The 12261-nt window shown below is 41.7% G+C and overlaps 1 non-coding gene across 1 annotated transcript; it reads left to right on the top strand.

Annotated features, from left to right (window-relative positions):
- The first annotated feature begins 7442 nt into the window (after positions 1-7442).
- Positions 7443-7515, top strand: trnat-ugu. Its single transcript has one exon. It is a non-coding gene; the product is annotated as a tRNA-Thr (tRNA).
- Positions 7516-12261: the final 4746 nt, after the last annotated feature.

The following is a 12261-nucleotide window of genomic DNA, read 5'->3' as shown; positions in this document are numbered from 1 at the left end:
GCGGGGGGGGGCTGGTGTTGGTGCTGAGGGGGCTTTTATTTTTTCATGTGTAGCCCATCTGATGCACAAATGTAGAATGTGATGTAGATAACTCATAGAGCGCAGCTGTGGCTCAGTGAACTATAAGTCAACTGTAGATGAAGAACATTCCCTGTATAAACTGTCCACAGCTGATGGTATCAGGCTGCTTTGACTTTGACAAGTTGATGTTCAAGTTTGCTGTCTGCAGTAGTGTAAAAATGTTTTAACGCTGGTGTCAAATGTTGTTGGTCGCTCAAATTAATAATAATAACCCTCATCACAAATGTTGCACTGCTACCCTGCATCTAATATGACTTCACTATATAGACTCAACAGCCCCAACTCTGACTGACTTCCATCGTTCCTGCCAAACGCTTATATTTGTCAGTTTAATATTGGCACTCAACTTTTTCAGCAACATCTATCCTCACAAATTTAAAAGTTATTCCAGATGCTAAATTGTTTCCACATTTTGCTCAAAGGTAAACCTGTCATGTGTCACGGGCCAGTGTCAGTGCTGCCAACGTGACTGCGTCAGAAAAACTGATAATGATAAATGTTGGTGTAAAATCATATTGGATTACTGTCTCTTATTTCATGGGCTATTTGGGAATTCGGGGGGAAATTTTATAATATTCAAATAATTTTCAAAATGCAGGATTCAATTTCTGATTTGCGTGATGATTTGAGAACAATGAAATGTCCTTGAAAAACTATGTATTTTGACCACATATGACCAATATTGTAGTTGTTTTTGTTTTTGATGAGGACAGCAAAAAACGAATTTGCCATAATGTTTACCACCGCAGATCTAACACTTAACAAAATAATGTTTAGCATAATTTCCAAAATATTTTCATCATTTACTTTTAGTGAAAAACTTTGCAATAAAAGTTGCAGTTGGCAGCCTGCTCTCCTTTGGAGGCCTTCGGCCATCGTTCACCCATGCCCACTTCTTGTGCTTTTAAAAGTGCTGCATCTGCCAGACCATCAGAGGAAAGCGTGCCGAGGAGGCCCTCTCTGCTCTGAGATCCCTCGCTGCTTTGATGCCTCAATAGACCTGCAGCCAATAAGACACAAAGAGAGGTGTAGAGATTACTGATGCAACATATCTGAGTTTATAGCTGGATGAGACACTCCCAACTGGGAAGAACTCCACATACAACAAGCTGTATCTTGTATGTAGCCATGTTTTTTTAGGCAAGTCATAGCTCCCTTGAAAGTTCAATATTTGGTCAACCAAAAATGTATCAAACCTACAGAGTAAAACGCCGTTGACTCATCTGATTTGTTGGCACGTGCAGTGTTTGAGATTTTGTTTGTCTTGTTTGGTTTTGAACAGAATTATTTATAATTGGTCATGAGCAGAATTATCAGATCTTTTCTGCATGTTCCCTCCGTTCTGATCGTCTGTTCTGCTTGGATATCTCGTATTTGTCTTTGTTACAGATGTCGCACTGCAACCAAAATGTCCACCTCACTTGAATACAAAAAAACCAACCTCTGGAAACAGCGATGAGAGCCGCAGAGGATATCTAGGCGTTACTGTAGATAATCTTGGGGATATGATCATGGGTGCACTTTTAGCCAGCGTGCCCTCTGCCTCAACCTTGCCCGGAGCTAGTGTAGCGCTAGGGCAGCATGCCTGAGGCCTGGGCCATGTCTGAGTGATTAGATAAAGCAGGAGAGGCCAAGCGGTAGGAGCCGTTGCCAAGTTTATGCTGCAGTGCCCACTCTGCGACCGACATCACGTCAGCGAGCGCGACGGGCGGCTGCCACCGCTTTCAGTCGTACACAACACCGTAAGCAAGCGGCCATGTTGACCCGTGTGAGAACATTTTTTGGTGCCGATTAATTGTCCAAAGCAAAAATGTATACTCATCTTGGCATTTGCCATGCGTTGACCGTGAGCTATGACAGTCGCACAGTCGACTGAGGCACGCTGTTATATATATATTTCATGCAGCGTATGTGCGGCTTTTTTCTCTACACTGCTTTATGCTAATGAGATTCACTGAGGTGTCAAATACTGCTCTGGGCGTATTCCCGTCTCCCAGCTCGGGTCAGAAGAGACCAACGCTCCGACAGTTGCAGATGTAGCCACATCATGTCTGACATGACAGTGAGGTTTGAAAATGCTGCAGCAAAACACGTTTGGCACATTTCCACACAAACAGGATGTCCTTTTTAAGACCAGAGGACAAAATAATCTGAAAATGGCATCTGAGTTAAATGAGACAGGCTTTTTTTTATATGCACATGAATCCATTACAGCCGTGTTATTTACCCCACCATTAAATCAAACCTCCAGGTGCCGAAATGCATTTGGGAAAGATGTGAGGATCTGTGAAACAACAACAACAACATGTGGTTCTATCACGAGCCCCGGTTTATTTTCCTGAGAGCCGACTATCAAGCGAAGAGGAATGTTTTTTAATGGGATTCACACTGCACCAAACCAGCAGTCGGCGCGGAGTCAGAGTTGTCCACAGCGGAAGCTTAAAGGGGGATTCATGATAGCGGGGATGATTCAGCACTTGCCAGGATTTTCCGTTTTCCCAATCAGATGGTTTTAGTTCTAATCTTTGAAGATAGCCACATGACTAATTCAGAAAATATCACAGCACTGTCAATGTGCAGTGTCAAAACCCTGATGAATCTAAGAATCTTAATTCTTGTGTGTTGCAGACACAAAGGAATAGTCAAGCTTATGGGAAAAGGAAGAATGCAAATGTCCTGTGAGGTGATTTATACCACACACAGGCTGTATATCCCCAATCAGGCAATGCTAATTATCTAAAACTGCAATAATGCCATTTCATAATAATGACACCATGATGTCAATACCATATGATGACGAATGATAGGTTAACATTAAAAAGCTGTCGATCGTGTCTCCAATGTTATTGGTTGCAAAAGTTCATGCATTACAACTGGATATGACGTATTGTCATAGTGATGCCACAATGACGTCGTTCCTGTCATGCGATCGTGAATTATTTTCAATCAATATTATATCAATATCTATAGTCCGACCGAATGCAGAGATACTTCAGAGATTTTTTCAACTATGCATGACGTCGTCTTCTGACTTCATGACGTCATTAATTTAAATATTTCCATCGCGATAGTTACCTGATCAATGTAGACTTTATATTGTCTTTCTATTTTATTTTACAATACAGTTTTTCGCACCATATTTTTCTTGACCTTGACCTTTGACCGGATCCACTCCAAACTTTGATCATCCGGAGAGACTCTCCCGGGTAATATTCTTGATCTTTGATAAAATACTGTTTTTCTCTCCCTTTTCCCTCTTGTCCCTCTGCTGTTGCTGTTGGAAAAGGTTAATGGTTTTTCAGGGGGGGGGGGGGGGGGGGGGGGGGGGTTTAGATGTGAATCACGGCAACATTTGCTATACGCAGATGCACAGCTATCTCCGAGCTAATTGACAAGTTAAGTTATATTTTCTAAATTCCAGCGAGTGCCTCCACACTCTGATGCCCACAGGATTTATGCCATCTGTACGGGCTTCCATAAACGTGCAGCCATTTTCATTTTTTAGACAAATTCCCTCATGATGAGCAGGTTTTTGGTTGATTATCTTCCGTAATGAGTCAAAGGTTTTTGTCCCGCAGTTTTATTGACGTGTTTAAAGAGAGCTGTTTGTTTTTGGTTTTGGACTGAAGAATATATAAATTACGTTATCGCTCTGAGGCCTTCTGTGAGTGAGATTGATGGCTTTGTTGTTGTGTTTTACATCATCTGCTTATGGAGCAGAGGTTTTTTCTTTATCAACCGAAAGGAAAGTACCTGTGTAGAAATCCAAGCCTCGCCGATGCCGGGGTCTTTTATTTTGCAAATGCCTCTTTTTGGATTATGTTCCTCTAAGGTTGCTACATTCTTTTTAATCCCCTTGCCTTGCTCCCTGGCAGATGTTTGCTTAATTTCGCCTTGCGCGGTAGTAATTTGCTCTCGCAGAAGCCATAATGCCACAGAGAAGGTAAACAGCAGCCGCAACGCATGTTTGTGAAATGGTAAACACGAGCTGATGTCGGTGCTGAAGGTGGATCAGCAGTCAGAAAGCTCACAGTATCTGCACTGTCCTGTGTGAATGGCCGTGTGTCCGTCCCTGTATGCCACTGTGCCCCCTCGGCCCCCGTGGGAACCATAGCATGCGCAGTGTCCCCTCCACTTCACAGATGGAGTTTGCAATTGGATACCTCCAGTGAATAATCTTCTCATTACTTATCATGATGAACTGTGGCATGCAAATATCAATAAGGGACTGTGGTGAAGCAATCCAATTAAGGGCCTAAAACCAGGAGTCTCATTAGTGCTGAGTCTCTGATAATGCAAATGGCGCCTTACTAGTAATCAACCTTGAATATGAATGGCCCCAGCAAATCCACCACTACAGGTGACTGTGTCTACTTGGATGTGATTTAAGACTCCAGCCAACGGCGCTCCGGGAAAAGAAATTAGCATCCCCCCCCCCCCCCCTCTGTGTAAATACAGTAGCCATGAAACCGTGCCCTCAAGGAAAATATGTTTGAAAGCTCAGAACTTATCTGTGGCTGCTGCTCAGGTTTTTTTTTACATTAAATGCATGAAACTCTAAGATGCTGATATTTTGTATCTGCATCTGTAGTTAAACTCACTCAAGTACTGTTATCTTTTTTCTCTCTTCAATCCTATCGGCAGTAAAAAATGTCATTGGACGTTTCTCCAAAATTACAATAAATGTCAAGGTTTTTCAAATTCTCAATTTCTTCTTGACACAGTATGGTTACTTGAATTACTACGCCTGTGCCTTCTTTTACGATTATAGGATAAGATCGTAGCTACGACCAAAACTAAACTGTTGTAACAGTTAGGCAGCTATATGTCGTTTTCTATAACTTATAGTACATTTCTGAATGTTTGCAAACCAAATCCATCCCCGCTCAGTTTCAATCTCAGTACATACGAAACCGTAAAGGACACTGTGTTGATACCGGACGTGAATCTTTAAATGTGGACTCATCCAATATGGAAGTAATTCCCCAGAGATTCATCCTCAATTTACACCAAATTGCTTCCCTTCCCTCTCATTTAAAGTTGTGGTGGTAAGTAAAGTAAAACCGCGTCAGGGTTAACAAGTGCTCACTTCGAGGGTCATTGAGCATGCTCAACTACACAGCAAACACCTCAGTACTCAGTATGCACATTTAAAGCAAAGCTCCGCTGGGAAAACAGGGGTTTTAATGTCTCCCCGGTCTTCGTCTCGGCTCCGAGATTGTTAATTATGTCTTTTTATTGAGTTGTAATGCAGCAGACAGGACGGGTCAGCGCGAGCAGCCAATCACCACAGAGGCGAGAGAGACATGATGCAACGAAAACGCAACCTGACAGGAATCCCTCAGTGGCATTCGACTGTCTGGTGGTCCTGTGGCCATATCACACAGGCTGTGTGGGCCCCTCGAGCTGCAGGCACATAGACAGATATCATCATTTGATTCTTGAGCAATTATTTCGTGTAAAAGATGTTTTAAAATAAAACATATTTAATTTCACTAATCTCATTTATTTAATTTTGTTTTTAATGTTCCCGTCTCCTAGTTTCTGGTATTCTTGTAGTATGCCATGGTCAGATCATCTTAGAGGGGTACATCAGAAATCAATCTGTTTCATTTTTGCTTGTTATTGCATCTATTTGCTATTGTAAGTTTTTAATATCTTCGGGAAAATCCAGCCACCCTCGCTGCAGTACGGGGCTTCAGGCCAATGTGCCACAGATCTGCCCATCACGGCAAAGAGGAAATTTCTTGTATCTCCCTTTTTTCCTCCTTGTCATTTGCGGGCATCCTCTTCTCAGCTTCTCTCTTAGACCACGACTTCTCCCCAAGCACAATTGGCTCGGTGACACCAGTCTCAGCAGAGCTACAACTTTTCAGACACGTTTGATTTCGTCAGGTCCAGTCTGGCAATGATGGCTTGCGTAAGGCGAAGCCTTTCTGAGATTTGGCAAGAGTGGAATCGAAGAGCTGTCCTGCCAACAGCCAACGGGAGTTCAGCTCAAGTGGGGGAAAAAGACAGTGAACTGGAAGAAAAGTCACTTTTAACAACATCCCACTTTCGGAAATCTCACATCAATGGAGACTGAGCCGCATCCAGCTGCTCCACTATTGAAGTTAGTTTTATTCAGAAGGAAAAACAACTGGTGGGGAAAAACATGTTTAGAAACCCAGTCTATCAATGAAATAGATGTAAGATAAACGTAAGATTGAGAGGCCACAACTCTGTGTGAAATGTCACGGCTGAATTTAGAATTTAGCATCAATGTGATGATATGGATTAATAGGAAACTGGAGCAGCGCTAACCTCTGAAGGGACACAATTAGCATATAAAAAATGATGAGACGAAATCAACATCAATACACTAATGGCCCTAAATTTCTGATCCTTTGTAGGAGCCTTGTAATGTAGTTTCACATCTTTTGAAGTTCAGCAATTTTATCTCACAGTGCTACAATGCAGAAAATTAGTTATTTAAGGAATTATTAATCATAGGTGTTGGGCAAAGTGTTCAGTGTTCGTTAATGCCTTACAGAAAACTGGGGGGGAAAAATCTCCCACAAAGAAATAAGGCACAACATGTAAGAAAATATAGATTGCACAGAAAGACCTTTATTCCTAAAAACTGCTTATCTGTCTTGTCTGACTAATGCGTTTTCATGTCATGTAGCAGCTTGATTAAAACGGCTGTCAGTGTCAGCATGTAACCAGATTACTAAATTATTCTTTATAGTAAAACTGGATGTTCTGCGAAGGGCTCCAGCTGTGAGCCTTTCAACACATGTTAGGAGTGAAGTGGAGCTCATTAAGCAGGACGAACTGTATCCGGAGATGAGGGATTTTAAGTGTCAGCTTCCTTCTACACTATAGGTGTTAACTTTTCAGGGTGTGTTTGATAAACCCTGTGATGCTCCGCCGTCTCCGCCAAAACTCCAATGGTTCCGACAGCATATTTGATGCATAATGATTATAACAGTGACTGATTGACCACTTGAAATTCTTAGTAATTTTTCAAACAATGTCTCCTTGATTTCAACTTTAGTTAGACACCAGCAGGCTTTTCATTTAGCCTGTGACTGACTTTTGGCAGATTGTACCAACTACCAGCTACAGACATGAAAAGGAGTCTTTAATACGTGCTTGACGGTTACACACATGATAAAGCCGCTAAAACACTGAGGCTAAAGCTGAATGTGGAAGCCAAAACCCCTCCAAAAAAATCAGTTCATGATCCATGTAGACACGGAAATAAAGAAAGTTCTTGTGTCCTATAGTAGGACATGGAAATAACTGTGGTCAGCCTGTCATGTGATACTTATGCCAAGAAGTATATTTTGGTAATCAGGATTAATAGGCTCTATATTGGCTTCATAGCTCAGTGGTTAGAGCACTGGTCTTGTAAACCAGGGGTCGTGAGTTCAATTCTCACTGGAGCCTCTTTAGAATCTTCTGATCATGATTTCTAATGTAGCTGCTTATCCTGCTGGATGTATTTGACATGTTTGGTCGCCCTGGACAAAAGTGTCTGCTAAATGAATATAACGTTATGAACTTAATGTCAAATTATTAATCTACTTTTAATGTTACAAGGATAAACATGTAACATTGATGATATTGTAAACGTCTCCGAGTACAGGAAAGAGCAGGACAGAACTAATATCACTGGGCTAATCTCCAGTGTAGCAGCCTACCATTCAAAGTCACAGCTGATGAATGAATTATGTAATGCATAGCAAAAGTTATTTTATATACTTATCATCACCCCACAAATGAATAGTTCACAACGTACTTCTTGGCATAAGTTACGGCTATTAAGCTAGTTAGCAGATATGCTAATGATTGCAGATCAGTTTTTCACTCTAATGTTGTGAAAAAACCTGTTGTGATTCTATATGACAATATAAATGATAATATTTTAATAGTAGTGGTCAAAAACCCAGGGAAAACCTAGTAAATGTGTAAAAGTGCCTGTATTTTGGCCATTTACAAGGTCATTATTATAATTTGGGGGTCTACTAGAACAGGTTTACATGTTGTAGTGTTTTAATATACTGATTTTATCATATACTGTACACTTCTGCAGCGTCTCTTTTTATTACCCTCTGTAGTTTTAGCTCCCGGCCCGTCTCCCAGTCTGAACTGATTGGTCATCTGGCCGTCCCGTTTGTCATTGATGAACCACTTGGACCTAATGTATGTCGCATACATTACGAGTTTAACATTTTCCAGCAAACTCTTTAGGAAAGTGTTTACTGACGTTAAAAATCAAGTGCGATGTAGAGTCATTTTCTCTTGACTTCTTTGGAAAATGACTAGCACTGTTAACCAGTGAGTCGCCCTCTTCTGGTAATTACGGAGAAAACAGGTTTCAGGCACTTCCGCGTTGTCTTCTTCTTCTGGACACGATGACTACGTCCATACAGTCTATGCGGATACCTTACTTAATGTAAACGTTGCTGTGGCCACAGTGACAACGGTTCTGTGTTACCAATTCGAGCTAAACTAGCAAGTAGGTGGCATGTTACATTTTTTGTGCGAGTGAGACGCTTTATTGGGAAAAAGCTAGGAACACAAATAAGGATTTTCAGGAGCAGTGTTTTTTCATGGGAGAGAATAATAATAATTATAACAATAATGAAATTAATTCATATTTTTTCTTAACAATATTCCAAAGTGAAAGGATTCCCTTTGTCGTGGATTTTGTAACCTTTTACATGCACAAAAAGCAAAATGATACAATAAAGGAAAAGGAGAAACCTAAAAAGCACAATGTGGGCTCTTTATGCTGACTATGTCACGGATTTTTCACCTCTTTCACTAAATCAAATTTCTCCTCCTCTTACGCCTCCCTTCTCTTTTAACCTCTTTCTCACGTATACTAAATGTGCCTAGATGCGGTGAATCAATTTCAATTGTAGAAACTCTCGGGAGGGATTTCTATGGTAGCACATTTCCCGCAATCTGACCTAAGTTATGGGCTTGTACCTGTAGAGGAGGCCAATTTTTCACTCTCAAGCTCAGTCGGCTTACAGTCATTAATATGATAGTGGGCTGACACTCTGAAAAGCTTTGAGCTGCCTTGAAGAAAATCCAATTATGATCTTTGATTCCTTTCCAGAAACAGATTACCTATCTCACTAATGACTTTTTTCCTTCCCATTCATGCTCTCTCTAAATGAGATGATTGAGAGACCGAGTGGGTGTTCCAAATGTGCAGGGTTGGTGATGACTATCTGTTCCCTACAGGTCTATCAGATGGACAGCTCGCATTATGTGTAAATACTTTTCTTGACATTCCTAGCTGCATGGAATGAACTTCATAGGGATTATTCAAAAACCCTCTATATATTCAATATGGGCAAGAGAGGAAAGATTTTTATTTGATCACTTTGCAAGGATTTCAGTTCAATTGAAATGGAAGCACATTGACATCCAGACAAGTTCTGGACCCTTCATCAGCTGTGGCAGATGGGGAAAGTATGTCAGATTCAACCAGGTTTTTTTTTAAAGCCAGAATTTAGCTTGTAGCATAACCACCCTCTAAAATATATTTCATATTTTGGTGCTTTTGCGACAAATCTTAACTTTTTCACATTGTCAGCATATTAACCATTTTGTCTTTTTTTCTTCTTTGACTAAATATCTTTTTTTAATTGATGAATAATTCTGCAAGTCGTCTATGCGGCACATAAAAACTGCTAACGCTCTCAAAACCCTGCAGGCATCAAATTGATAAATAGAACCTGGAAAGCTTTCTTTACCGTGATTGTACAGGGATCGGATCACTTTGCAAACAATTTTGTGCATTGTGTTTACTAACCATGCTTTGTGTTCTGGATAGTTATAATAGGTAAACCAAAAAAACTTGTGTAGTCTCAAGCCGGTGGCAAATCACAAGTTTGGCCTGACTACTTTCTCCTTAGGCCAGAATCAGAGTTAGCATCAACAAGGCAGGAATTGGACATAATACTGGAGTTACTTGTTTGGTTTTTTTTGTGTTGTTTTTTTTTTACAAATTCTGCAAATACTGAAGCTCCCAAATTTTTTTTTAAAGAGTTGTGTGTTTCAATCTTGTGGGAAATCCTGTCTTTTCACACAGTATTGCTTGAGGATAGCGTGTCATTCGCTCTGCAATACACCAAAGTCTAACCAGCGCACCTGCACAAATACTCCTGCCAGCGTACCTCTGATACTGCCTCCAAAGCTCTGGCAGCATTGCGGGCACACTGGCGCTCAGGTGGTCGTACTTGCTGCCAACCATTAGAGCTCCACACCTGAGGCTGAGTGAGCAGCAGGCACACAAACCACAGAAGAACCAGCTCAGCTTAGCTATGTCGCTGCCACGGTTGGACCACATTGGTCTTGCCGTTTGCTCATGTGACACACCACAATGCGTAAACATCAGTTTTACAGAACGCAGAGCTTAGCGTGTGCCGTATGTCTCTGCGGATTTCTTGCAGTAAACGTCAGTGGTCTTTTTCTTTTTAAGCTTTTCCATTTATTTCAGAGTCACCCTGGATTCAGCAGGCTCTCTGAGAACAAAGCGAACAGGAACAAAGTTGTAGATTCACGGGAGAGAATCAGACTGATGGTCATTGGACAGACGGACAGACGGACACTCCTCTTTTTCCTGGATGATCACAATCTTCATTGGAATGCAGCAACATTCACGCGGCCGGAGAGTTAGCATGTCTCCAAGGTTAACATTTTTAATGCAAGACTGAGGGATTCGGAGAAGTGCTCCTTTGAAGTGTCTTGTTGGAGTCAGGAGGGAGGCAGCGAGGCTGTTGAAGACTGTCTGCGATATTGACATTAAAACTCAACACATAGAATGATGCCAATTGAAATTTCATAGTGTTCCCTTCGGGAAGCTGGGGAGTTGGGCATGCCAGTGTGAGATGAATAATGAAATTCCCCTCGCTTTGCTCATTTTTTATTTAATGTGGAACTCGCCTTTGTTGCTCCCCGAAGCTCCACGGGAGCCCGTGTGCACATAATACAGGTGTAGAGTCAAAGGAAAAGAGTCAAGTTCTTATTTCATATATGCATGAAACCTGGCATGAAGGTTAAATGATTATGAACAGTCTTCTGTTGTGGATTTATGGATCACTGCTGACTTGTTGTGTGTCGGCACATGCTGAATGTGTGAAGCTGGCCTTTGTAAAGAGTTTGGGCTGCATTTCGAAAAAAAAAAAGATATCGTACCATTGTATATTTACATACACACGAAATGTGGAATGTAGTTTTCCTCTCATCTCCTTGTACATTCACAACGGGTCATGTCCATTCACGCTGACAGTTTTGAGCCCACAGGGATTTGATAGGTGCGGTGTCACTTGAGGTTACCTTAACTGAATTTGCCGGGAACGTGATCTCGCCGGGTCCAAGGACGCCTTTAAACCGCGGCGTCTTTTCCCCACTCGGAATCAGACTTTTGCAGGAGGCATTGTTGCCACACACGAATGATGTAAGAGCATTGCCATATTGGGACACACGGAACAGTCAAAGTGTACCGGTCCACAGCTGAGAGCTGCTCCCATACAGACACACTCGAGTAACTTTTGCCCCTGAAAAACTAGTTTGAGGAAATTATTGACAGATTTTAAAAGGGAAAGTTTAGATCTTTTTGGTTCCTTCTCCTTCAGTATGAACTTGGACGGGGAAGGTGAAGTTAGAGAAACTAGATTGTACTGACAAAAGGAAGAATACTAAACGACATCCGCTTCATTCTCCAAGCTGGACGCCACAGTAGTGCATGTATTGTAAAAGAAAGACCTTGTCCCGTCAGCCTGAGAGCACTGAACCCGCTGCATCGCCATTGTGCCCCTCGTGGGAGTTTTTGTGTGTATCACAAAGGTGTAACAAGGGGGTGTAAACTTAACACGGCACAGTTAAACCTCTGGGTAAACTGTACAAGCTCTTGGCTGCATTAGAAGCCCGGCTGCTGTTCCCCCCGACAAGATTGATATCCTGCAGCCGGTGATGTATACGACACCAGTATCTAGCCAGACAAAATAGCCCATTTGTTGTTGTTTATTCCTCTGAGCCATATTTGTGGGCGTTATGTATTCAGGGTAGTGATGCGGGGACTCAGCGGCAGAACAAGACTTTTAAAACATCCGTTGTCTTGCATTTGTCAGAAACACCTGCCCCAACCCGCTCTCCTCTCTTCTCCTCACCCGT

Source organism: Scophthalmus maximus, chromosome 6 (assembly GCF_022379125.1).
Source record: "Scophthalmus maximus strain ysfricsl-2021 chromosome 6, ASM2237912v1, whole genome shotgun sequence".
In the NCBI taxonomy this organism is placed as follows: domain Eukaryota; kingdom Metazoa; phylum Chordata; class Actinopteri; order Pleuronectiformes; family Scophthalmidae; genus Scophthalmus; species Scophthalmus maximus.
This window is presented reverse-complemented; position numbering and strand designations above follow the sequence as displayed.